A 26,203-nucleotide genomic window follows, 5' to 3' on the forward strand; every position below is an offset into this window, starting at 1 on the left:
AAAGGTCAAGTGAGTGATGGCAAAAGAAAGCACAGTGGGCACACTGCCTTCTCTGAGGATCGAACTCAGGACCTTCAGATTATGAGACTGACGCGCTGCCTACTGCGCTAAGAAGGCACTGCCATGCAGCACGCCCAAGTAGACCAAGTTGCAAAGTGTTCCCAAGCCGCAGGACAAAGTCGACACAAAACTGTCAGCCAGCCAGGAGTCAAAGCTATCAGCTTCCCATCCCTAGACAGACGTCTTATCCATTACAGCATTGGCCCAGGCTGTGGAGAGCAGCTGGCCGTTCACAGTCCCACAGCACAGCGGCAGCAATGGCTAGGCCAAGGCCTGAGCGGCAAACCATCAGCCAGCACTTTTGTCACTTCCCTTCCGTAGCTCAGCTGCTGCGGCGCAGGACTGTAGAGGAAAGCAGAGCAAAATCATCCTTTGGCCGCTGCTTAAATTCACACTTGAAGGAGTATGTGCTTTTTTAGAGTAAGCGTGTAGTAAGCAGCAATTAGCTGAAGGTAGCGCTCTTAACTTGACAAGTCGATGGCTGCTCAACGTGTTGCCGCCAAGGCACGGGATCCCTCGTTTCCTGTCTGCAAACTGCCTGCACGCGACTGTTTCACTTCCGCAGTTTCATCTGCTGGCCAGCAGGGGTTCGTCTTTGCTCCCCCAGAATATATAATATTCCATAAAAATTTGCAACCCTTTTCTATGCAATGGACATTTGCAAAACGCAGCAAAAATAGTGTTGGCGCATACAGCCCGAGGGGGTCTTACACGGGTGCCGGCCACTCGGTAAACTATGGCGGGAGGACCCCCTTACACAGTGGTCTTTCTCCATGGAGCCTTTGGAGCGGCTGCCCCAAGCTTTACTGCATCCCACAGCACGTAGTCCTGGACCTCGGAACGTGCCAGCGAGCGAAACTCAAGTCGTGGACGACTCTTTGCACTGGAAGAATTGGGATCGGAATTCCTCCTCCCCACCCCCACCTCCCGCCCCCCGACTGGACTTTAAAACTGGACTTTATGGAGTATGGGGAAGGAACCCCAACCCTCACGGACAATAGTACTGTGAATGAGAGCCAAAACCTTACACAAAGCACACAGACGCAGGCTGCATTCCGATGGATCAATTTCAAACATTCCAACATCACAACAGAACTGATAGTGTCAAAGGACTGGAATTTGGGACATTATCATAACAGTGACACAGCATAACTGCCGTCATGTAACACAATTAAGTAATTAGGGAGGCCATTCTTACAACTAACCGGCCCCAGGCCACAGCATTCACTCCTGTCGAGGCAGGAGAGAAACCTTTTCACGTATATCAGCTCTGGAGCCTGGAATACCTCACCCTGGTGGAGTTTATTGTTCTCGGTCATGGAAATAACATCAACATAAGTGGATCTGTCTGGACCAGGCAGGTAACTGACGAAAGAGATTAAAAGGTGCTAAGCGCTCACCATCCAGCAGGATGGCTCCAGGTGATGTGTTTATGATATTTCGATAAGGATCATCATGAAAAGGACAAGATCGAAGAGTTTGGCACTGCAGTCAAGAAGGAGGGTCAGGAAGAGTCAACCTGGCTCGTGGACCTACAAATTCTCACCTCATGGAGGATTGTAAGTTATCAGCCAAATGTGAGGGGTATTTGGGGCTGAGAGTTGAAAGCAATTTTAAGTGTGACAAAGAAATCCTGGGAGGGTTTGGGGTTTTGAATTGAGTGAGTTTGGGGCAGAAGTGTGGGCTTTTGCTTGTGGGTTTTCGGAAAAGGTGCGTCTTAAAAGTGGTGGTGACTTGTGTGTTTGGGTGGGAGCCGAGCCGAGCCGAGCCGAGGTTAAATGGTGGAGGGATTTAAATCGGTCTAAGCAAGCAAGGTGTCGTGTGGCGTCCTTTACATTCGTTTCGAGGTCTTTGTATCAGGGTGTTAGGGGGGTCTTAATAAAGAAGTTTACGGTTCCGCCCAACCCTGTGCCTGTGCAATTTGTCCTTTCTAAAATCCTAAAGAACCATCAGTAAGGGGGGTAAACAGGAGCAGGAAGCTCTCACAAAGAACGAGCAGCAGGTTTCAGGCAGACCAAAGTGCGCCTTTCAGCTAGTTGATGGTCCTCCAGCAAGAGTTGATGCTTACCTGGGGTGTGCGTCCAGTTTTTTTTTTTATTTCCAAAATATACTTTATTCATAAATATCTGTAAAAATTACATTGCCAAACAGTTTCCAAACAGCACCAAAAAATACAAACATTGCAAGGGAGATCAGTTTCCTTCAATACTGTCATGAGTTTCTTCCCAACCCTTCCGTTTCACAATTGTCATGTCAATTACAGTTTTACATTTACAGCAATTGAGAACATTAACGATACAGTTCGAGGGGTGCGTCCAGTTTGAGCAGCATGGCAGGCAAAACCTCAGCACTCACTGGAAAGCAAAAGAAGTCTTGTGTCAGTCAGACAGGGCTCTCGACTGCTCCCTCACACTCGTGGCGGCTGCTAGTTTCCGCTCACCAGCTTTTCCTTGCGCCAGCTGGGGCTCTTCTGGGCTTCTTTCATGGTTATTGGAGCTGGCCGGTCCTGCCGCTGCTAACTTGCTGCTGCTGGAGGGACCTGCTGATTGAAGCAAAGCACTGACTGCGTTCAGGCAGTGAGCCAAGCCCAAGCCCAAGCCCAAGCCCAAGCCGCATTTCCCTGCAGCTCAAGGAGCAACTTGGAGACAGCTGCTATGGGGCTGTTGTGAAAGAATCTGGGCTCAGCAGTCTTAGCCAAGCTGGGGAATTAGCTCAAATGGTAGAGTGCTTGCTTAGCATGTGAGAGGTAGCGGGATTGATGCCTGCATTCTCCATTCTGCTTTTTCCTGGGCTCCAATCTTCACATTCAGCACTTGTGGCAACCAGCTGACAACGTCTTGCCTTGCGCTCCCATCTCCAGTGCTGGAGGCTGTCAAATGCTTTGCAGCACTGCAGCAAGCAAAGCGGCTGGATTTTGGCACGCAACGAGAGCGGAAAGGTCAAGTGAGTGATGGCAAAAGAAAGCACAGTGGGCACACTGCCTTCTCTGAGGATCGAACTCAGGACCTTCAGATTATGAGACTGACGCGCTGCCTACTGCGCTAAGAAGGCACTGCCATGCAGCACGCCCAAGTAGACCAAGTTGCAAAGTGTTCCCAAGCCGCAGGACAAAGTCGACACAAAACTGTCAGCCAGCCAGGAGTCAAAGCTATCAGCTTCCCATCCCTAGACAGACGTCTTATCCATTACAGCATTGGCCCAGGCTGTGGAGAGCAGCTGGCCGTTCACAGTCCCACAGCACAGCGGCAGCAATGGCTAGGCCAAGGCCTGAGCGGCAAACCATCAGCCAGCACTTTTGTCACTTCCCTTCCGTAGCTCAGCTGCTGCGGCGCAGGACTGTAGAGGAAAGCAGAGCAAAATCATCCTTTGGCCGCTGCTTAAATTCACACTTGAAGGAGTATGTGCTTTTTTAGAGTAAGCGTGTAGTAAGCAGCAATTAGCTGAAGGTAGCGCTCTTAACTTGACAAGTCGATGGCTGCTCAACGTGTTGCCGCCAAGGCACGGGATCCCTCGTTTCCTGTCTGCAAACTGCCTGCACGCGACTGTTTCACTTCCGCAGTTTCATCTGCTGGCCAGCAGGGGTTCGTCTTTGCTCCCCCAGAATATATAATATTCCATAAAAATTTGCAACCCTTTTCTATGCAATGGACATTTGCAAAACGCAGCAAAAATAGTGTTGGCGCATACAGCCCGAGGGGGTCTTACACGGGTGCCGGCCACTCGGTAAACTATGGCGGGAGGACCCCCTTACACAGTGGTCTTTCTCCATGGAGCCTTTGGAGCGGCTGCCCCAAGCTTTACTGCATCCCACAGCACGTAGTCCTGGACCTCGGAACGTGCCAGCGAGCGAAACTCAAGTCGTGGACGACTCTTTGCACTGGAAGAATTGGGATCGGAATTCCTCCTCCCCACCCCCACCTCCCGCCCCCCGACTGGACTTTAAAACTGGACTTTATGGAGTATGGGGAAGGAACCCCAACCCTCACGGACAATAGTACTGTGAATGAGAGCCAAAACCTTACACAAAGCACACAGACGCAGGCTGCATTCCGATGGATCAATTTCAAACATTCCAACATCACAACAGAACTGATAGTGTCAAAGGACTGGAATTTGGGACATTATCATAACAGTGACACAGCATAACTGCCGTCATGTAACACAATTAAGTAATTAGGGAGGCCATTCTTACAACTAACCGGCCCCAGGCCACAGCATTCACTCCTGTCGAGGCAGGAGAGAAACCTTTTCACGTATATCAGCTCTGGAGCCTGGAATACCTCACCCTGGTGGAGTTTATTGTTCTCGGTCATGGAAATAACATCAACATAAGTGGATCTGTCTGGACCAGGCAGGTAACTGACGAAAGAGATTAAAAGGTGCTAAGCGCTCACCATCCAGCAGGATGGCTCCAGGTGATGTGTTTATGATATTTCGATAAGGATCATCATGAAAAGGACAAGATCGAAGAGTTTGGCACTGCAGTCAAGAAGGAGGGTCAGGAAGAGTCAACCTGGCTCGTGGACCTACAAATTCTCACCTCATGGAGGATTGTAAGTTATCAGCCAAATGTGAGGGGTATTTGGGGCTGAGAGTTGAAAGCAATTTTAAGTGTGACAAAGAAATCCTGGGAGGGTTTGGGGTTTTGAATTGAGTGAGTTTGGGGCAGAAGTGTGGGCTTTTGCTTGTGGGTTTTCGGAAAAGGTGCGTCTTAAAAGTGGTGGTGACTTGTGTGTTTGGGTGGGAGCCGAGCCGAGCCGAGCCGAGGTTAAATGGTGGAGGGATTTAAATCGGTCTAAGCAAGCAAGGTGTCGTGTGGCGTCCTTTACATTCGTTTCGAGGTCTTTGTATCAGGGTGTTAGGGGGGTCTTAATAAAGAAGTTTACGGTTCCGCCCAACCCTGTGCCTGTGCAATTTGTCCTTTCTAAAATCCTAAAGAACCATCAGTAAGGGGGGTAAACAGGAGCAGGAAGCTCTCACAAAGAACGAGCAGCAGGTTTCAGGCAGACCAAAGTGCGCCTTTCAGCTAGTTGATGGTCCTCCAGCAAGAGTTGATGCTTACCTGGGGTGTGCGTCCAGTTTTTTTTTTTATTTCCAAAATATACTTTATTCATAAATATCTGTAAAAATTACATTGCCAAACAGTTTCCAAACAGCACCAAAAAATACAAACATTGCAAGGGAGATCAGTTTCCTTCAATACTGTCATGAGTTTCTTCCCAACCCTTCCGTTTCACAATTGTCATGTCAATTACAGTTTTACATTTACAGCAATTGAGAACATTAACGATACAGTTCGAGGGGTGCGTCCAGTTTGAGCAGCATGGCAGGCAAAACCTCAGCACTCACTGGAAAGCAAAAGAAGTCTTGTGTCAGTCAGACAGGGCTCTCGACTGCTCCCTCACACTCGTGGCGGCTGCTAGTTTCCGCTCACCAGCTTTTCCTTGCGCCAGCTGGGGCTCTTCTGGGCTTCTTTCATGGTTATTGGAGCTGGCCGGTCCTGCCGCTGCTAACTTGCTGCTGCTGGAGGGACCTGCTGATTGAAGCAAAGCACTGACTGCGTTCAGGCAGTGAGCCAAGCCCAAGCCCAAGCCCAAGCCCAAGCCGCATTTCCCTGCAGCTCAAGGAGCAACTTGGAGACAGCTGCTATGGGGCTGTTGTGAAAGAATCTGGGCTCAGCAGTCTTAGCCAAGCTGGGGAATTAGCTCAAATGGTAGAGCGCTCGCTTAGCATGTGAGAGGTAGCGGGATTGATGCCTGCATTCTCCATTCTGCTTTTTCCTGGGCTCCAATCTTCACATTCAGCACTTGTGGCAACCAGCTGACAACGTCTTGCCTTGCGCTCCCATCTCCAGTGCTGGAGGCTGTCAAATGCTTTGCAGCACTGCAGCAAGCAAAGCGGCTGGATTTTGGCACGCAACGAGAGCGGAAAGGTCAAGTGAGTGATGGCAAAAGAAAGCACAGTGGGCACACTGCCTTCTCTGAGGATCGAACTCAGGACCTTCAGATTATGAGACTGACGCGCTGCCTACTGCGCTAAGAAGGCACTGCCATGCAGCACGCCCAAGTAGACCAAGTTGCAAAGTGTTCCCAAGCCGCAGGACAAAGTCGACACAAAACTGTCAGCCAGCCAGGAGTCAAAGCTATCAGCTTCCCATCCCTAGACAGACGTCTTATCCATTACAGCATTGGCCCAGGCTGTGGAGAGCAGCTGGCCGTTCACAGTCCCACAGCACAGCGGCAGCAATGGCTAGGCCAAGGCCTGAGAGGCAAACCATCAGCCAGCACTTTTGTCACTTCCCTTCCGTAGCTCAGCTGCTGCGGCGCAGGACTGTAGAGGAAAGCAGAGCAAAATCATCCTTTGGCCGCTGCTTAAATTCACACTTGAAGGAGTATGTGCTTTTTTAGAGTAAGCGTGTAGTAAGCAGCAATTAGCTGAAGGTAGCGCTCTTAACTTGACAAGTCGATGGCTGCTCAACGTGTTGCCGCCAAGGCACGGGATCCCTCGTTTCCTGTCTGCAAACTGCCTGCACGCGACTGTTTCACTTCCGCAGTTTCATCTGCTGGCCAGCAGGGGTTCGTCTTTGCTCCCCCAGAATATATAATATTCCATAAAAATTTGCAACCCTTTTCTATGCAATGGACATTTGCAAAACGCAGCAAAAATAGTGTTGGCGCATACAGCCCGAGGGGGTCTTACACGGGTGCCGGCCACTCGGTAAACTATGGCGGGAGGACCCCCTTACACAGTGGTCTTTCTCCATGGAGCCTTTGGAGCGGCTGCCCCAAGCTTTACTGCATCCCACAGCACGTAGTCCTGGACCTCGGAACGTGCCAGCGAGCGAAACTCAAGTCGTGGACGACTCTTTGCACTGGAAGAATTGGGATCGGAATTCCTCCTCCCCACCCCCACCTCCCGCCCCCCGACTGGACTTTAAAACTGGACTTTATGGAGTATGGGGAAGGAACCCCAACCCTCACGGACAATAGTACTGTGAATGAGAGCCAAAACCTTACACAAAGCACACAGACGCAGGCTGCATTCCGATGGATCAATTTCAAACATTCCAACATCACAACAGAACTGATAGTGTCAAAGGACTGGAATTTGGGACATTATCATAACAGTGACACAGCATAACTGCCGTCATGTAACACAATTAAGTAATTAGGGAGGCCATTCTTACAACTAACCGGCCCCAGGCCACAGCATTCACTCCTGTCGAGGCAGGAGAGAAACCTTTTCACGTATATCAGCTCTGGAGCCTGGAATACCTCACCCTGGTGGAGTTTATTGTTCTCGGTCATGGAAATAACATCAACATAAGTGGATCTGTCTGGACCAGGCAGGTAACTGACGAAAGAGATTAAAAGGTGCTAAGCGCTCACCATCCAGCAGGATGGCTCCAGGTGATGTGTTTATGATATTTCGATAAGGATCATCATGAAAAGGACAAGATCGAAGAGTTTGGCACTGCAGTCAAGAAGGAGGGTCAGGAAGAGTCAACCTGGCTCGTGGACCTACAAATTCTCACCTCATGGAGGATTGTAAGTTATCAGCCAAATGTGAGGGGTATTTGGGGCTGAGAGTTGAAAGCAATTTTAAGTGTGACAAAGAAATCCTGGGAGGGTTTGGGGTTTTGAATTGAGTGAGTTTGGGGCAGAAGTGTGGGCTTTTGCTTGTGGGTTTTCGGAAAAGGTGCGTCTTAAAAGTGGTGGTGACTTGTGTGTTTGGGTGGGAGCCGAGCCGAGCCGAGCCGAGGTTAAATGGTGGAGGGATTTAAATCGGTCTAAGCAAGCAAGGTGTCGTGTGGCGTCCTTTACATTCGTTTCGAGGTCTTTGTATCAGGGTGTTAGGGGGGTCTTAATAAAGAAGTTTACGGTTCCGCCCAACCCTGTGCCTGTGCAATTTGTCCTTTCTAAAATCCTAAAGAACCATCAGTAAGGGGGGTAAACAGGAGCAGGAAGCTCTCACAAAGAACGAGCAGCAGGTTTCAGGCAGACCAAAGTGCGCCTTTCAGCTAGTTGATGGTCCTCCAGCAAGAGTTGATGCTTACCTGGGGTGTGCGTCCAGTTTTTTTTTTTATTTCCAAAATATACTTTATTCATAAATATCTGTAAAAATTACATTGCCAAACAGTTTCCAAACAGCACCAAAAAATACAAACATTGCAAGGGAGATCAGTTTCCTTCAATACTGTCATGAGTTTCTTCCCAACCCTTCCGTTTCACAATTGTCATGTCAATTACAGTTTTACATTTACAGCAATTGAGAACATTAACGATACAGTTCGAGGGGTGCGTCCAGTTTGAGCAGCATGGCAGGCAAAACCTCAGCACTCACTGGAAAGCAAAAGAAGTCTTGTGTCAGTCAGACAGGGCACTCGACTGCTCCCTCACACTCGTGGCGGCTGCTAGTTTCCGCTCACCAGCTTTTCCTTGCGCCAGCTGGGGCTCTTCTGGGCTTCTTTCATGGTTATTGGAGCTGGCCGGTCCTGCCGCTGCTAACTTGCTGCTGCTGGAGGGACCTGCTGATTGAAGCAAAGCACTGACTGCGTTCAGGCAGTGAGCCAAGCCCAAGCCCAAGCCCAAGCCCAAGCCGCATTTCCCTGCAGCTCAAGGAGCAACTTGGAGACAGCTGCTATGGGGCTGTTGTGAAAGAATCTGGGCTCAGCAGTCTTAGCCAAGCTGGGGAATTAGCTCAAATGGTAGAGCGCTCGCTTAGCATGTGAGAGGTAGCGGGATCGATGCCTGCATTCTCCATTCTGCTTTTTCCTGGGCTCCAATCTTCACATTCAGCACTTGTGGCAACCAGCTGACAACGTCTTGCCTTGCGCTCCCATCTCCAGTGCTGGAGGCTGTCAAATGCTTTGCAGCACTGCAGCAAGCAAAGCGGCTGGATTTTGGCACGCAACGAGAGCGGAAAGGTCAAGTGAGTGATGGCAAAAGAAAGCACAGTGGGCACACTGCCTTCTCTGAGGATCGAACTCAGGACCTTCAGATTATGAGACTGACGCGCTGCCTACTGCGCTAAGAAGGCACTGCCATGCAGCACGCCCAAGTAGACCAAGTTGCAAAGTGTTCCCAAGCCGCAGGACAAAGTCGACACAAAACTGTCAGCCAGCCAGGAGTCAAAGCTATCAGCTTCCCATCCCTAGACAGACGTCTTATCCATTACAGCATTGGCCCAGGCTGTGGAGAGCAGCTGGCCGTTCACAGTCCCACAGCACAGCGGCAGCAATGGCTAGGCCAAGGCCTGAGCGGCAAACCATCAGCCAGCACTTTTGTCACTTCCCTTCCGTAGCTCAGCTGCTGCGGCGCAGGACTGTAGAGGAAAGCAGAGCAAAATCATCCTTTGGCCGCTGCTTAAATTCACACTTGAAGGAGTATGTGCTTTTTTAGAGTAAGCGTGTAGTAAGCAGCAATTAGCTGAAGGTAGCGCTCTTAACTTGACAAGTCGATGGCTGCTCAACGTGTTGCCGCCAAGGCACGGGATCCCTCGTTTCCTGTCTGCAAACTGCCTGCACGCGACTGTTTCACTTCCGCAGTTTCATCTGCTGGCCAGCAGGGGTTCGTCTTTGCTCCCCCAGAATATATAATATTCCATAAAAATTTGCAACCCTTTTCTATGCAATGGACATTTGCAAAACGCAGCAAAAATAGTGTTGGCGCATACAGCCCGAGGGGGTCTTACACGGGTGCCGGCCACTCGGTAAACTATGGCGGGAGGACCCCCTTACACAGTGGTCTTTCTCCATGGAGCCTTTGGAGCGGCTGCCCCAAGCTTTACTGCATCCCACAGCACGTAGTCCTGGACCTCGGAACGTGCCAGCGAGCGAAACTCAAGTCGTGGACGACTCTTTGCACTGGAAGAATTGGGATCGGAATTCCTCCTCCCCACCCCCACCTCCCGCCCCCCGACTGGACTTTAAAACTGGACTTTATGGAGTATGGGGAAGGAACCCCAACCCTCACGGACAATAGTACTGTGAATGAGAGCCAAAACCTTACACAAAGCACACAGACGCAGGCTGCATTCCGATGGATCAATTTCAAACATTCCAACATCACAACAGAACTGATAGTGTCAAAGGACTGGAATTTGGGACATTATCATAACAGTGACACAGCATAACTGCCGTCATGTAACACAATTAAGTAATTAGGGAGGCCATTCTTACAACTAACCGGCCCCAGGCCACAGCATTCACTCCTGTCGAGGCAGGAGAGAAACCTTTTCACGTATATCAGCTCTGGAGCCTGGAATACCTCACCCTGGTGGAGTTTATTGTTCTCGGTCATGGAAATAACATCAACATAAGTGGATCTGTCTGGACCAGGCAGGTAACTGACGAAAGAGATTAAAAGGTGCTAAGCGCTCACCATCCAGCAGGATGGCTCCAGGTGATGTGTTTATGATATTTCGATAAGGATCATCATGAAAAGGACAAGATCGAAGAGTTTGGCACTGCAGTCAAGAAGGAGGGTCAGGAAGAGTCAACCTGGCTCGTGGACCTACAAATTCTCACCTCATGGAGGATTGTAAGTTATCAGCCAAATGTGAGGGGTATTTGGGGCTGAGAGTTGAAAGCAATTTTAAGTGTGACAAAGAAATCCTGGGAGGGTTTGGGGTTTTGAATTGAGTGAGTTTGGGGCAGAAGTGTGGGCTTTTGCTTGTGGGTTTTCGGAAAAGGTGCGTCTTAAAAGTGGTGGTGACTTGTGTGTTTGGGTGGGAGCCGAGCCGAGCCGAGCCGAGGTTAAATGGTGGAGGGATTTAAATCGGTCTAAGCAAGCAAGGTGTCGTGTGGCGTCCTTTACATTCGTTTCGAGGTCTTTGTATCAGGGTGTTAGGGGGGTCTTAATAAAGAAGTTTACGGTTCCGCCCAACCCTGTGCCTGTGCAATTTGTCCTTTCTAAAATCCTAAAGAACCATCAGTAAGGGGGGTAAACAGGAGCAGGAAGCTCTCACAAAGAACGAGCAGCAGGTTTCAGGCAGACCAAAGTGCGCCTTTCAGCTAGTTGATGGTCCTCCAGCAAGAGTTGATGCTTACCTGGGGTGTGCGTCCAGTTTTTTTTTTTATTTCCAAAATATACTTTATTCATAAATATCTGTAAAAATTACATTGCCAAACAGTTTCCAAACAGCACCAAAAAATACAAACATTGCAAGGGAGATCAGTTTCCTTCAATACTGTCATGAGTTTCTTCCCAACCCTTCCGTTTCACAATTGTCATGTCAATTACAGTTTTACATTTACAGCAATTGAGAACATTAACGATACAGTTCGAGGGGTGCGTCCAGTTTGAGCAGCATGGCAGGCAAAACCTCAGCACTCACTGGAAAGCAAAAGAAGTCTTGTGTCAGTCAGACAGGGCTCTCGACTGCTCCCTCACACTCGTGGCGGCTGCTAGTTTCCGCTCACCAGCTTTTCCTTGCGCCAGCTGGGGCTCTTCTGGGCTTCTTTCATGGTTATTGGAGCTGGCCGGTCCTGCCGCTGCTAACTTGCTGCTGCTGGAGGGACCTGCTGATTGAAGCAAAGCACTGACTGCGTTCAGGCAGTGAGCCAAGCCCAAGCCCAAGCCCAAGCCCAAGCCGCATTTCCCTGCAGCTCAAGGAGCAACTTGGAGACAGCTGCTATGGGGCTGTTGTGAAAGAATCTGGGCTCAGCAGTCTTAGCCAAGCTGGGGAATTAGCTCAAATGGTAGAGCGCTCGCTTAGCATGTGAGAGGTAGCGGGATCGATGCCTGCATTCTCCATTCTGCTTTTTCCTGGGCTCCAATCTTCACATTCAGCACTTGTGGCAACCAGCTGACAACGTCTTGCCTTGCGCTCCCATCTCCAGTGCTGGAGGCTGTCAAATGCTTTGCAGCACTGCAGCAAGCAAAGCGGCTGGATTTTGGCACGCAACGAGAGCGGAAAGGTCAAGTGAGTGATGGCAAAAGAAAGCACAGTGGGCACACTGCTTTCTCTGAGGATCGAACTCAGGACCTTCAGATTATGAGACTGACGCGCTGCCTACTGCGCTAAGAAGGCACTGCCATGCAGCACGCCCAAGTAGACCAAGTTGCAAAGTGTTCCCAAGCCGCAGGACAAAGTCGACACAAAACTGTCAGCCAGCCAGGAGTCAAAGCTATCAGCTTCCCATCCCTAGACAGACGTCTTATCCATTACAGCATTGGCCCAGGCTGTGGAGAGCAGCTGGCCGTTCACAGTCCCACAGCACAGCGGCAGCAATGGCTAGGCCAAGGCCTGAGCGGCAAACCATCAGCCAGCACTTTTGTCACTTCCCTTCCGTAGCTCAGCTGCTGCGGCGCAGGACTGTAGAGGAAAGCAGAGCAAAATCATCCTTTGGCCGCTGCTTAAATTCACACTTGAAGGAGTATGTGCTTTTTTAGAGTAAGCGTGTAGTAAGCAGCAATTAGCTGAAGGTAGCGCTCTTAACTTGACAAGTCGATGGCTGCTCAACGTGTTGCCGCCAAGGCACGGGATCCCTCGTTTCCTGTCTGCAAACTGCCTGCACGCGACTGTTTCACTTCCGCAGTTTCATCTGCTGGCCAGCAGGGGTTCGTCTTTGCTCCCCCAGAATATATAATATTCCATAAAAATTTGCAACCCTTTTCTATGCAATGGACATTTGCAAAACGCAGCAAAAATAGTGTTGGCGCATACAGCCCGAGGGGGTCTTACACGGGTGCCGGCCACTCGGTAAACTATGGCGGGAGGACCCCCTTACACAGTGGTCTTTCTCCATGGAGCCTTTGGAGCGGCTGCCCCAAGCTTTACTGCATCCCACAGCACGTAGTCCTGGACCTCGGAACGTGCCAGCGAGCGAAACTCAAGTCGTGGACGACTCTTTGCACTGGAAGAATTGGGATCGGAATTCCTCCTCCCCACCCCCACCTCCCGCCCCCCGACTGGACTTTAAAACTGGACTTTATGGAGTATGGGGAAGGAACCCCAACCCTCACGGACAATAGTACTGTGAATGAGAGCCAAAACCTTACACAAAGCACACAGACGCAGGCTGCATTCCGATGGATCAATTTCAAACATTCCAACATCACAACAGAACTGATAGTGTCAAAGGACTGGAATTTGGGACATTATCATAACAGTGACACAGCATAACTGCCGTCATGTAACACAATTAAGTAATTAGGGAGGCCATTCTTACAACTAACCGGCCCCAGGCCACAGCATTCACTCCTGTCGAGGCAGGAGAGAAACCTTTTCACGTATATCAGCTCTGGAGCCTGGAATACCTCACCCTGGTGGAGTTTATTGTTCTCGGTCATGGAAATAACATCAACATAAGTGGATCTGTCTGGACCAGGCAGGTAACTGACGAAAGAGATTAAAAGGTGCTAAGCGCTCACCATCCAGCAGGATGGCTCCAGGTGATGTGTTTATGATATTTCGATAAGGATCATCATGAAAAGGACAAGATCGAAGAGTTTGGCACTGCAGTCAAGAAGGAGGGTCAGGAAGAGTCAACCTGGCTCGTGGACCTACAAATTCTCACCTCATGGAGGATTGTAAGTTATCAGCCAAATGTGAGGGGTATTTGGGGCTGAGAGTTGAAAGCAATTTTAAGTGTGACAAAGAAATCCTGGGAGGGTTTGGGGTTTTGAATTGAGTGAGTTTGGGGCAGAAGTGTGGGCTTTTGCTTGTGGGTTTTCGGAAAAGGTGCGTCTTAAAAGTGGTGGTGACTTGTGTGTTTGGGTGGGAGCCGAGCCGAGCCGAGCCGAGGTTAAATGGTGGAGGGATTTAAATCGGTCTAAGCAAGCAAGGTGTCGTGTGGCGTCCTTTACATTCGTTTCGAGGTCTTTGTATCAGGGTGTTAGGGGGGTCTTAATAAAGAAGTTTATGGTTCCGCCCAACCCTGTGCCTGTGCAATTTGTCCTTTCTAAAATCCTAAAGAACCATCAGTAAGGGGGGTAAACAGGAGCCGGAAGCTCTCACAAAGAACGAGCAGCAGGTTTCAGGCAGACCAAAGTGCGCCTTTCAGCTAGTTGATGGTCCTCCAGCAAGAGTTGATGCTTACCTGGGGTGTGCGTCCAGTTTTTTTTTTTATTTCCAAAATATACTTTATTCATAAATATCTGTAAAAATTACATTGCCAAACAGTTTCCAAACAGCACCAAAAAATACAAACATTGCAAGGGAGATCAGTTTCCTTCAATACTGTCATGAGTTTCTTCCCAACCCTTCCGTTTCACAATTGTCATGTCAATTACAGTTTTACATTTACAGCAAATGAGAACATTAACGATACAGTTCGAGGGGTGCGTCCAGTTTGAGCAGCATGGCAGGCAAAACCTCAGCACTCACTGGAAAGCAAAAGAAGTCTTGTGTCAGTCAGACAGGGCTCTCGACTGCTCCCTCACACTCGTGGCGGCTGCTAGTTTCCGCTCACCAGCTTTTCCTTGCGCCAGCTGGGGCTCTTCTGGGCTTCTTTCATGGTTATTGGAGCTGGCCGGTCCTGCCGCTGCTAACTTGCTGCTGCTGGAGGGACCTGCTGATTGAAGCAAAGCACTGACTGCGTTCAGGCAGTGAGCCAAGCCCAAGCCCAAGCCCAAGCCCAAGCCGCATTTCCCTGCAGCTCAAGGAGCAACTTGGAGACAGCTGCTATGGGGCTGTTGTGAAAGAATCTGGGCTCAGCAGTCTTAGCCAAGCTGGGGAATTAGCTCAAATGGTAGAGCGCTTGCTTAGCATGTGAGAGGTAGTGGGATCGATGCCTGCTTTTTCCTGGGCTCCAATCTTCACATTCAGCACTTGTGGCAACCAGCTGACAACGTCTTGCCTTGCGCTCCCATCTCCAGTGCTGGAGGCTGTCAAATGCTTTGCAGCACTGCAGCAAGCAAAGCGGCTGGATTTTGGCACGCAACGAGAGCGGAAAGGTCAAGTGAGTGATGGCAAAAGAAAGCACAGTGGGCACACTGCCTTCTCTGAGGATCGAACTCAGGACCTTCAGATTATGAGACTGACGCGCTGCCTACTGCGCTAAGAAGGCACTGCCATGCAGCACGCCCAAGTAGACCAAGTTGCAAAGTGTTCCCAAGCCGCAGGACAAAGTCGACACAAAACTGTCAGCCAGCCAGGAGTCAAAGCTATCAGCTTCCCATCCCTAGACAGACGTCTTATCCATTACAGCATTGGCCCAGGCTGTGGAGAGCAGCTGGCCGTTCACAGTCCCACAGCACAGCGGCAGCAATGGCTAGGCCAAGGCCTGAGCGGCAAACCATCAGCCAGCACTTTTGTCACTTCCCTTCCGTAGCTCAGCTGCTGCGGCGCAGGACTGTAGAGGAAAGCAGAGCAAAATCATCCTTTGGCCGCTGCTTAAATTCACACTTGAAGGAGTATGTGCTTTTTTAGAGTAAGCGTGTAGTAAGCAGCAATTAGCTGAAGGTAGCGCTCTTAACTTGACAAGTCGATGGCTGCTCAACGTGTTGCCGCCAAGGCACGGGATCCCTCGTTTCCTGTCTGCAAACTGCCTGCACGCGACTGTTTCACTTCCGCAGTTTCATCTGCTGGCCAGCAGGGGTTCGTCTTTGCTCCCCCAGAATATATAATATTCCATAAAAATTTGCAACCCTTTTCTATGCAATGGACATTTGCAAAACGCAGCAAAAATAGTGTTGGCGCATACAGCCCGAGGGGGTCTTACACGGGTGCCGGCCACTCGGTAAACTATGGCGGGAGGACCCCCTTACACAGTGGTCTTTCTCCATGGAGCCTTTGGAGCGGCTGCCCCAAGCTTTACTGCATCCCACAGCACGTAGTCCTGGACCTCGGAACGTGCCAGCGAGCGAAACTCAAGTCGTGGACGACTCTTTGCACTGGAAGAATTGGGATCGGAATTCCTCCTCCCCACCCCCACCTCCCGCCCCCCGACTGGACTTTAAAACTGGACTTTATGGAGTATGGGGAAGGAACCCCAACCCTCACGGACAATAGTACTGTGAATGAGAGCCAAAACCTTACACAAAGCACACAGACGCAGGCTGCATTCCGATGGATCAATTTCAAACATTCCAACATCACAACAGAACTGATAGTGTCAAAGGACTGGAATTTGGGACATTATCATAACAGTGACACAGCATAACTGCCGTCATGTAACACAATTAAGTAATTAGGGAGGCCATTCTTACAACTAACCGGCCCCAGGCCACAGCATTCACTCCTGTCGAGGCAGGAGAGAAACCTTTTCACGTATATCAGCTCTGGAGCCTGGAATACCTCACCCTGGTGGAGTTTATTGTTCTCGGTCATGGAAATAACATCAACATAAGTGGATCTGTCTGGACCAGGCAGGTAACTGACGAAAGAGATTAAAAGGTGCTAAGCGCTCACCATCCAGCAGGATGGCTCCAGGTGATGTGTTTATGATATTTCGATAAGGATCATCATGAAAAGGACAAGATCGAAGAGTTTGGCACTGCAGTCAAGAAGGAGGGTCAGGAAGAGTCAACCTGGCTCGTGGACCTACAAATTCTCACCTCATGGAGGATTGTAAGTTATCAGCCAAATGTGAGGGGTATTTGGGGCTGAGAGTTGAAAGCAATTTTAAGTGTGACAAAGAAATCCTGGGAGGGTTTGGGGTTTTGAATTGAGTGAGTTTGGGGCAGAAGTGTGGGCTTTTGCTTGTGGGTTTTCGGAAAAGGTGCGTCTTAAAAGTGGTGGTGACTTGTGTGTTTGGGTGGGAGCCGAGCCGAGCCGAGCCGAGGTTAAATGGTGGAGGGATTTAAATCGGTCTAAGCAAGCAAGGTGTCGTGTGGCGTCCTTTACATTCGTTTCGAGGTCTTTGTATCAGGGTGTTAGGGGGGTCTTAATAAAGAAGTTTATGGTTCCGCCCAACCCTGTGCCTGTGCAATTTGTCCTTTCTAAAATCCTAAAGAACCATCAGTAAGGGGGGTAAACAGGAGCCGGAAGCTCTCACAAAGAACGAGCAGCAGGTTTCAGGCAGACCAAAGTGCGCCTTTCAGCTAGTTGATGGTCCTCCAGCAAGAGTTGATGCTTACCTGGGGTGTGCGTCCAGTTTTTTTTTATTTCCAAAATATACTTTATTCATAAATATCTGTAAAAATTACATTGCCAAACAGTTTCCAAACAGCACCAAAAAATACAAACATTGCAAGGGAGATCAGTTTCCTTCAATACTGTCATGAGTTTCTTCCCAACCCTTCCGTTTCACAATTGTCATGTCAATTACAGTTTTACATTTACAGCAATTGAGAACATTAACGATACAGTTCGAGGGGTGCGTCCAGTTTGAGCAGCATGGCAGGCAAAACCTCAGCACTCACTGGAAAGCAAAAGAAGTCTTGTGTCAGTCAGACAGGGCTCTCGACTGCTCCCTCACACTCGTGGCGGCTGCTAGTTTCCGCTCACCAGCTTTTCCTTGCGCCAGCTGGGACTCTTCTGGGCTTCTTTCATGGTTATTGGAGCTGGCCGGTCCTGCCGCTGCTAACTTGCTGCTGCTGGAGGGACCTGCTGATTGAAGCAAAGCACTGACTGCGTTCAGGCAGTGAGCCAAGCCCAAGCCCAAGCCCAAGCCCAAGCCGCATTTCCCTGCAGCTCAAGGAGCAACTTGGAGACAGCTGCTATGGGGCTGTTGTGAAAGAATCTGGGCTCAGCAGTCTTAGCCAAGCTGGGGAATTAGCTCAAATGGTAGAGTGCTTGCTTAGCATGTGAGAGGTAGTGGGATCGATGCCTGCATTCTCCATTCTGCTTTTTCCTGGGCTCCAATCTTCACATTCAGCACTTGTGGCAACCAGCTGACAACGTCTTGCCTTGCGCTCCCATCTCCAGTGCTGGAGGCTGTCAAATGCTTTGCAGCACTGCAGCAAGCAAAGCGGCTGGATTTTGGCACGCAACGAGAGCGGAAAGATCAAGTGAGTGATGGCAAAAGAAAGCACAGTGGGCACACTGCCTTCTCTGAGGATCGAACTCAGGACCTTCAGATTATGAGACTGACGCGCTGCCTACTGCGCTAAGAAGGCACTGCCATGCAGCACGCCCAAGTAGACCAAGTTGCAAAGTGTTCCCAAGCCGCAGGACAAAGTCGACACAAAACTGTCAGCCAGCCAGGAGTCAAAGCTATCAGCTTCCCATCCCTAGACAGACGTCTTATCCATTACAGCATTGGCCCAGGCTGTGGAGAGCAGCTGGCCGTTCACAGTCCCACAGCACAGCGGCAGCAATGGCTAGGCCAAGGCCTGAGCGGCAAACCATCAGCCAGCACTTTTGTCACTTCCCTTCCGTAGCTCAGCTGCTGCGGCGCAGGACTGTAGAGGAAAGCAGAGCAAAATCATCCTTTGGCCGCTGCTTAAATTCACACTTGAAGGAGTATGTGCTTTTTTAGAGTAAGCGTGTAGTAAGCAGCAATTAGCTGAAGGTAGCGCTCTTAACTTGACAAGTCGATGGCTGCTCAACGTGTTGCCGCCAAGGCACGGGATCCCTCGTTTCCTGTCTGCAAACTGCCTGCACGCGACTGTTTCACTTCCGCAGTTTCATCTGCTGGCCAGCAGGGGTTCGTCTTTGCTCCCCCAGAATATATAATATTCCATAAAAATTTGCAACCCTTTTCTATGCAATGGACATTTGCAAAACGCAGCAAAAATAGTGTTGGCGCATACAGCCCGAGGGGGTCTTACACGGGTGCCGGCCACTCGGTAAACTATGGCGGGAGGACCCCCTTACACAGTGGTCTTTCTCCATGGAGCCTTTGGAGCGGCTGCCCCAAGCTTTACTGCATCCCACAGCACGTAGTCCTGGACCTCGGAACGTGCCAGCGAGCGAAACTCAAGTCGTGGACGACTCTTTGCACTGGAAGAATTGGGATCGGAATTCCTCCTCCCCACCCCCACCTCCCGCCCCCCGACTGGACTTTAAAACTGGACTTTATGGAGTATGGGGAAGGAACCCCAACCCTCACGGACAATAGTACTGTGAATGAGAGCCAAAACCTTACACAAAGCACACAGACGCAGGCTGCATTCCGATGGATCAATTTCAAACATTCCAACATCACAACAGAACTGATAGTGTCAAAGGACTGGAATTTGGGACATTATCATAACAGTGACACAGCATAACTGCCGTCATGTAACACAATTAAGTAATTAGGGAGGCCATTCTTACAACTAACCGGCCCCAGGCCACAGCATTCACTCCTGTCGAGGCAGGAGAGAAACCTTTTCACGTATATCAGCTCTGGAGCCTGGAATACCTCACCCTGGTGGAGTTTATTGTTCTCGGTCATGGAAATAACATCAACATAAGTGGATCTGTCTGGACCAGGCAGGTAACTGACGAAAGAGATTAAAAGGTGCTAAGCGCTCACCATCCAGCAGGATGGCTCCAGGTGATGTGTTTATGATATTTCGATAAGGATCATCATGAAAAGGACAAGATCGAAGAGTTTGGCACTGCAGTCAAGAAGGAGGGTCAGGAAGAGTCAACCTGGCTCGTGGACCTACAAATTCTCACCTCATGGAGGATTGTAAGTTATCAGCCAAATGTGAGGGGTATTTGGGGCTGAGAGTTGAAAGCAATTTTAAGTGTGACAAAGAAATCCTGGGAGGGTTTGGGGTTTTGAATTGAGTGAGTTTGGGGCAGAAGTGTGGGCTTTTGCTTGTGGGTTTTCGGAAAAGGTGCGTCTTAAAAGTGGTGGTGACTTGTGTGTTTGGGTGGGAGCCGAGCCGAGCCGAGCCGAGGTTAAATGGTGGAGGGATTTAAATCGGTCTAAGCAAGCAAGGTGTCGTGTGGCGTCCTTTACATTCGTTTCGAGGTCTTTGTATCAGGGTGTTAGGGGGGTCTTAATAAAGAAGTTTATGGTTCCGCCCAACCCTGTGCCTGTGCAATTTGTCCTTTCTAAAATCCTAAAGAACCATCAGTAAGGGGGGTAAACAGGAGCCGGAAGCTCTCACAAAGAACGAGCAGCAGGTTTCAGGCAGACCAAAGTGCGCCTTTCAGCTAGTTGATGGTCCTCCAGCAAGAGTTGATGCTTACCTGGGGTGTGCGTCCAGTTTTTTTTTTTATTTCCAAAATATACTTTATTCATAAATATCTGTAAAAATTACATTGCCAAACAGTTTCCAAACAGCACCAAAAAATACAAACATTGCAAGGGAGATCAGTTTCCTTCAATACTGTCATGAGTTTCTTCCCAACCCTTCCGTTTCACAATTGTCATGTCAATTACAGTTTTACATTTACAGCAATTGAGAACATTAACGATACAGTTCGAGGGGTGCGTCCAGTTTGAGCAGCATGGCAGGCAAAACCTCAGCACTCACTGGAAAGCAAAAGAAGTCTTGTGTCAGTCAGACAGGGCTCTCGACTGCTCCCTCACACTCGTGGCGGCTGCTAGTTTCCGCTCACCAGCTTTTCCTTGCGCCAGCTGGGACTCTTCTGGGCTTCTTTCATGGTTATTGGAGCTGGCCGGTCCTGCCGCTGCTAACTTGCTGCTGCTGGAGGGACCTGCTGATTGAAGCAAAGCACTGACTGCGTTCAGGCAGTGAGCCAAGCCCAAGCCCAAGCCCAAGCCCAAGCCGCATTTCCCTGCAGCTCAAGGAGCAACTTGGAGACAGCTGCTATGGGGCTGTTGTGAAAGAATCTGGGCTCAGCAGTCTTAGCCAAGCTGGGGAATTAGCTCAAATGGTAGAGTGCTTGCTTAGCATGTGAGAGGTAGTGGGATCGATGCCTGCATTCTCCATTCTGCTTTTTCCTGGGCTCCAATCTTCACATTCAGCACTTGTGGCAACCAGCTGACAACGTCTTGCCTTGCGCTCCCATCTCCAGTGCTGGAGGCTGTCAAATGCTTTGCAGCACTGCAGCAAGCAAAGCGGCTGGATTTTGGCACGCAACGAGAGCGGAAAGGTCAAGTGAGTGATGGCAAAAGAAAGCACAGTGGGCACACTGCCTTCTCTGAGGATCGAACTCAGGACCTTCAGATTATGAGACTGACGCGCTGCCTACTGCGCTAAGAAGGCACTGCCATGCAGCACGCCCAAGTAGACCAAGTTGCAAAGTGTTCCCAAGCCGCAGGACAAAGTCGACACAAAACTGTCAGCCAGCCAGGAGTCAAAGCTATCAGCTTCCCATCCCTAGACAGACGTCTTATCCATTACAGCATTGGCCCAGGCTGTGGAGAGCAGCTGGCCGTTCACAGTCCCACAGCACAGCGGCAGCAATGGCTAGGCCAAGGCCTGAGCGGCAAACCATCAGCCAGCACTTTTGTCACTTCCCTTCCGTAGCTCAGCTGCTGCGGCGCAGGACTGTAGAGGAAAGCAGAGCAAAATCATCCTTTGGCCGCTGCTTAAATTCACACTTGAAGGAGTATGTGCTTTTTTAGAGTAAGCGTGTAGTAAGCAGCAATTAGCTGAAGGTAGCGCTCTTAACTTGACAAGTCGATGGCTGCTCAACGTGTTGCCGCCAAGGCACGGGATCCCTCGTTTCCTGTCTGCAAACTGCCTGCACGCGACTGTTTCACTTCCGCAGTTTCATCTGCTGGCCAGCAGGGGTTCGTCTTTGCTCCCCCAGAATATATAATATTCCATAAAAATTTGCAACCCTTTTCTATGCAATGGACATTTGCAAAACGCAGCAAAAATAGTGTTGGCGCATACAGCCCGAGGGGGTCTTACACGGGTGCCGGCCACTCGGTAAACTATGGCGGGAGGACCCCCTTACACAGTGGTCTTTCTCCATGGAGCCTTTGGAGCGGCTGCCCCAAGCTTTACTGCATCCCACAGCACGTAGTCCTGGACCTCGGAACGTGCCAGCGAGCGAAACTCAAGTCGTGGACGACTCTTTGCACTGGAAGAATTGGGATCGGAATTCCTCCTCCCCACCCCCACCTCCCGCCCCCCGACTGGACTTTAAAACTGGACTTTATGGAGTATGGGGAAGGAACCCCAACCCTCACGGACAATAGTACTGTGAATGAGAGCCAAAACCTTACACAAAGCACACAGACGCAGGCTGCATTCCGATGGATCAATTTCAAACATTCCAACATCACAACAGAACTGATAGTGTCAAAGGACTGGAATTTGGGACATTATCATAACAGTGACACAGCATAACTGCCGTCATGTAACACAATTAAGTAATTAGGGAGGCCATTCTTACAACTAACCGGCCCCAGGCCACAGCATTCACTCCTGTCGAGGCAGGAGAGAAACCTTTTCACGTATATCAGCTCTGGAGCCTGGAATACCTCACCCTGGTGGAGTTTATTGTTCTCGGTCATGGAAATAACATCAACATAAGTGGATCTGTCTGGACCAGGCAGGTAACTGACGAAAGAGATTAAAAGGTGCTAAGCGCTCACCATCCAGCAGGATGGCTCCAGGTGATGTGTTTATGATATTTCGATAAGGATCATCATGAAAAGGACAAGATCGAAGAGTTTGGCACTGCAGTCAAGAAGGAGGGTCAGGAAGAGTCAACCTGGCTCGTGGACCTACAAATTCTCACCTCATGGAGGATTGTAAGTTATCAGCCAAATGTGAGGGGTATTTGGGGCTGAGAGTTGAAAGCAATTTTAAGTGTGACAAAGAAATCCTGGGAGGGTTTGGGGTTTTGAATTGAGTGAGTTTGGGGCAGAAGTGTGGGCTTTTGCTTGTGGGTTTTCGGAAAAGGTGCGTCTTAAAAGTGGTGGTGACTTGTGTGTTTGGGTGGGAGCCGAGCCGAGCCGAGCCGAGGTTAAATGGTGGAGGGATTTAAATCGGTCTAAGCAAGCAAGGTGTCGTGTGGCGTCCTTTACATTCGTTTCGAGGTCTTTGTATCAGGGTGTTAGGGGGGTCTTAATAAAGAAGTTTATGGTTCCGCCCAACCCTGTGCCTGTGCAATTTGTCCTTTCTAAAATCCTAAAGAACCATCAGTAAGGGGGGTAAACAGGAGCCGGAAGCTCTCACAAAGAACGAGCAGCAGGTTTCAGGCAGACCAAAGTGCGCCTTTCAGCTAGTTGATGGTCCTCCAGCAAGAGTTGATGCTTACCTGGGGTGTGCGTCCAGTTTTTTTTTTTATTTCCAAAATATACTTTATTCATAAATATCTGTAAAAATTACATTGCCAAACAGTTTCCAAACAGCACCAAAAAATACAAACATTGCAAGGGAGATCAGTTTCCTTCAATACTGTCATGAGTTTCTTCCCAACCCTTCCGTTTCACAATTGTCATGTCAATTACAGTTTTACATTTACAGCAATTGAGAACATTAACGATACAGTTCGAGGGGTGCGTCCAGTTTGAGCAGCATGGCAGGCAAAACCTCAGCACTCACTGGAAAGCAAAAGAAGTCTTGTGTCAGTCAGACAGGGCTCTCGACTGCTCCCTCACACTCGTGGCGGCTGCTAGTTTCCGCTCACCAGCTTTTCCTTGCGCCAGCTGGGACTCTTCTGGGCTTCTTTCATGGTTATTGGAGCTGGCCGGTCCTGCCGCTGCTAACTTGCTGCTGCTGGAGGGACCTGCTGATTGAAGCAAAGCACTGACTGCGTTCAGGCAGTGAGCCAAGCCCAAGCCCAAGCCCAAGCCCAAGCCGCATTTCCCTGCAGCTCAAGGAGCAACTTGGAGACAGCTGCTATGGGGCTGTTGTGAAAGAATCTGGGCTCAGCAGTCTTAGCCAAGCTGGGGAATTAGCTCAAATGGTAGAGTGCTTGCTTAGCATGTGAGAGGTAGTGGGATCGATGCCTGCATTCTCCATTCTGCTTTTTCCTGGGCTCCAATCTTCACATTCAGCACTTGTGGCAACCAGCTGACAACGTCTTGCCTTGCGCTCCCATCTCCAGTGCTGGAGGCTGTCAAATGCTTTGCAGCACTGCAGCAAGCAAAGCGGCTGGATTTTGGCACGCAACGAGAGCGGAAAGGTCAAGTGAGTGATGGCAAAAGAAAGCACAGTGGGCACACTGCCTTCTCTGAGGATCGAACTCAGGACCTTCAGATTATGAGACTGACGCGCTGCCTACTGCGCTAAGAAGGCACTGCCATGCAGCACGCCCAAGTAGACCAAGTTGCAAAGTGTTCCCAAGCCGCAGGACAAAGTCGACACAAAACTGTCAGCCAGCCAGGAGTCAAAGCTATCAGCTTCCCATCCCTAGACAGACGTCTTATCCATTACAGCATTGGCCCAGGCTGTGGAGAGCAGCTGGCCGTTCACAGTCCCACAGCACAGCGGCAGCAATGGCTAGGCCAAGGCCTGAGCGGCAAACCATCAGCCAGCACTTTTGTCACTTCCCTTCCGTAGCTCAGCTGCTGCGGCGCAGGACTGTAGAGGAAAGCAGAGCAAAATCATCCTTTGGCCGCTGCTTAAATTCACACTTGAAGGAGTATGTGCTTTTTTAGAGTAAGCGTGTAGTAAGCAGCAATTAGCTGAAGGTAGCGCTCTTAACTTGACAAGTCGATGGCTGCTCAACGTGTTGCCGCCAAGGCACGGGATCCCTCGTTTCCTGTCTGCAAACTGCCTGCACGCGACTGTTTCACTTCCGCAGTTTCATCTGCTGGCCAGCAGGGGTTCGTCTTTGCTCCCCCAGAATATATAATATTCCATAAAAATTTGCAACCCTTTTCTATGCAATGGACATTTGCAAAACGCAGCAAAAATAGTGTTGGCGCATACAGCCCGAGGGGGTCTTACACGGGTGCCGGCCACTCGGTAAACTATGGCGGGAGGACCCCCTTACACAGTGGTCTTTCTCCATGGAGCCTTTGGAGCGGCTGCCCCAAGCTTTACTGCATCCCACAGCACGTAGTCCTGGACCTCGGAACGTGCCAGCGAGCGAAACTCAAGTCGTGGACGACTCTTTGCACTGGAAGAATTGGGATCGGAATTCCTCCTCCCCACCCCCACCTCCCGCCCCCCGACTGGACTTTAAAACTGGACTTTATGGAGTATGGGGAAGGAACCCCAACCCTCACGGACAATAGTACTGTGAATGAGAGCCAAAACCTTACACAAAGCACACAGACGCAGGCTGCATTCCGATGGATCAATTTCAAACATTCCAACATCACAACAGAACTGATAGTGTCAAAGGACTGGAATTTGGGACATTATCATAACAGTGACACAGCATAACTGCCGTCATGTAACACAATTAAGTAATTAGGGAGGCCATTCTTACAACTAACCGGCCCCAGGCCACAGCATTCACTCCTGTCGAGGCAGGAGAGAAACCTTTTCACGTATATCAGCTCTGGAGCCTGGAATACCTCACCCTGGTGGAGTTTATTGTTCTCGGTCATGGAAATAACATCAACATAAGTGGATCTGTCTGGACCAGGCAGGTAACTGACGAAAGAGATTAAAAGGTGCTAAGCGCTCACCATCCAGCAGGATGGCTCCAGGTGATGTGTTTATGATATTTCGATAAGGATCATCATGAAAAGGACAAGATCGAAGAGTTTGGCACTGCAGTCAAGAAGGAGGGTCAGGAAGAGTCAACCTGGCTCGTGGACCTACAAATTCTCACCTCATGGAGGATTGTAAGTTATCAGCCAAATGTGAGGGGTATTTGGGGCTGAGAGTTGAAAGCAATTTTAAGTGTGACAAAGAAATCCTGGGAGGGTTTGGGGTTTTGAATTGAGTGAGTTTGGGGCAGAAGTGTGGGCTTTTGCTTGTGGGTTTTCGGAAAAGGTGCGTCTTAAAAGTGGTGGTGACTTGTGTGTTTGGGTGGGAGCCGAGCCGAGCCGAGCCGAGGTTAAATGGTGGAGGGATTTAAATCGGTCTAAGCAAGCAAGGTGTCGTGTGGCGTCCTTTACATTCGTTTCGAGGTCTTTGTATCAGGGTGTTAGGGGGGTCTTAATAAAGAAGTTTATGGTTCCGCCCAACCCTGTGCCTGTGCAATTTGTCCTTTCTAAAATCCTAAAGAACCATCAGTAAGGGGGGTAAACAGGAGCCGGAAGCTCTCACAAAGAACGAGCAGCAGGTTTCAGGCAGACCAAAGTGCGCCTTTCAGCTAGTTGATGGTCCTCCAGCAAGAGTTGATGCTTACCTGGGGTGTGCGTCCAGTTTTTTTTTTTATTTCCAAAATATACTTTATTCATAAATATCTGTAAAAATTACATTGCCAAACAGTTTCCAAACAGCACCAAAAAATACAAACATTGCAAGGGAGATCAGTTTCCTTCAAT

The 26,203-nt window shown here is 49.8% G+C and overlaps 9 non-coding genes across 9 annotated transcripts; all 9 read right to left on the reverse strand.

The window, feature by feature from the left end:
* Positions 1 to 44: 44 nt before the first annotated feature.
* Positions 45 to 117, reverse strand: trnam-cau (transfer RNA methionine (anticodon CAU)). The gene has a single exon. It is a non-coding gene; the product is annotated as a tRNA-Met (tRNA).
* A 2,921-nt stretch (positions 118 to 3,038) lies between these two features.
* Positions 3,039 to 3,111, reverse strand: trnam-cau (transfer RNA methionine (anticodon CAU)). Its single transcript has one exon. It is a non-coding gene; the product is annotated as a tRNA-Met (tRNA).
* Positions 3,112 to 6,032: 2,921 nt separating this feature from the next.
* On the reverse strand, positions 6,033 to 6,105 carry trnam-cau (transfer RNA methionine (anticodon CAU)). Its single transcript has one exon. It is a non-coding gene; the product is annotated as a tRNA-Met (tRNA).
* A 2,921-nt stretch (positions 6,106 to 9,026) lies between these two features.
* trnam-cau (transfer RNA methionine (anticodon CAU)) lies at positions 9,027 to 9,099 on the reverse strand. Its single transcript has one exon. It is a non-coding gene; the product is annotated as a tRNA-Met (tRNA).
* Positions 9,100 to 12,020: 2,921 nt separating this feature from the next.
* On the reverse strand, positions 12,021 to 12,093 carry trnam-cau (transfer RNA methionine (anticodon CAU)). The gene has a single exon. It is a non-coding gene; the product is annotated as a tRNA-Met (tRNA).
* Positions 12,094 to 15,000: 2,907 nt separating this feature from the next.
* Positions 15,001 to 15,073, reverse strand: trnam-cau (transfer RNA methionine (anticodon CAU)). The gene has a single exon. It is a non-coding gene; the product is annotated as a tRNA-Met (tRNA).
* Positions 15,074 to 17,992: 2,919 nt separating this feature from the next.
* trnam-cau (transfer RNA methionine (anticodon CAU)) lies at positions 17,993 to 18,065 on the reverse strand. The gene has a single exon. It is a non-coding gene; the product is annotated as a tRNA-Met (tRNA).
* A 2,921-nt stretch (positions 18,066 to 20,986) lies between these two features.
* Positions 20,987 to 21,059, reverse strand: trnam-cau (transfer RNA methionine (anticodon CAU)). The gene has a single exon. It is a non-coding gene; the product is annotated as a tRNA-Met (tRNA).
* Positions 21,060 to 23,980: 2,921 nt separating this feature from the next.
* On the reverse strand, positions 23,981 to 24,053 carry trnam-cau (transfer RNA methionine (anticodon CAU)). Its single transcript has one exon. It is a non-coding gene; the product is annotated as a tRNA-Met (tRNA).
* Between the last annotated feature and the right edge of the window lie 2,150 nt (positions 24,054 to 26,203).

The sequence above is a fragment of the Heterodontus francisci genome, chromosome 5 (assembly GCF_036365525.1).
Source record: "Heterodontus francisci isolate sHetFra1 chromosome 5, sHetFra1.hap1, whole genome shotgun sequence".
Taxonomy (NCBI): Eukaryota; Metazoa; Chordata; class Chondrichthyes; order Heterodontiformes; family Heterodontidae; genus Heterodontus; species Heterodontus francisci.